Source organism: Puntigrus tetrazona, chromosome 1 (assembly GCF_018831695.1).
Source record: "Puntigrus tetrazona isolate hp1 chromosome 1, ASM1883169v1, whole genome shotgun sequence".
Classification (NCBI taxonomy): Eukaryota; Metazoa; Chordata; class Actinopteri; order Cypriniformes; family Cyprinidae; genus Puntigrus; species Puntigrus tetrazona.
The window spans coordinates 8,755,564-8,756,211 of record NC_056699.1 but is presented as its reverse complement, the minus strand read 5'-3'; positions in this window follow the sequence as shown (position 1 = coordinate 8,756,211).

The window sequence follows — 648 nt, the reverse complement described above, 5'->3', positions numbered from 1 at the left end:
AGGTTTAATTCTCGATATCATCAAACTATTAATTGGTAACTTTTGTACCAATAAACTCCTGATTTACAATGTATTAATAGTAAGGTAGTTGTTAAATTTAGGTATTGGGTAGGATTAGGGATGTAAAATAATATAATGCAGAATGTGTTCTATGTAAGTACTAATAAACAGTCAATATGTTAATAATAGGTGTGCTAATAGGCAACTATTAATAGTGAGAATTGGTCCTTATACTGAAGTGTTACCATGTTACAATGAACAGTATTTTCCACATTTATAAGATAAATGCACAACGGTTAACATATATTCTCATACTATGATGCTTTTATTACTATACTTTTATTACTTTCAGAAAATAGTATCCCCCAAATCATGCACTGTTTTATCATTATAAAATCATTTCATACATATTTTTGTCCCCCCTTAATTGAATTTACAGTAGTGAACAAATAATCTAGTATTTTAACAGGTTTTTGAAAAACAAAACAAAAACAAGTCTAAAATGCAAGCCCTATTTCCAACTCCATTCACGTAGTGCTATTCCACCACACTTTTTAAATTATTTAATATGAATCAAAAATTGAATAATTTTTTTTACACTACAGATGGTGATCACAATACATTACAGACATTCTCATCCTTAACAAG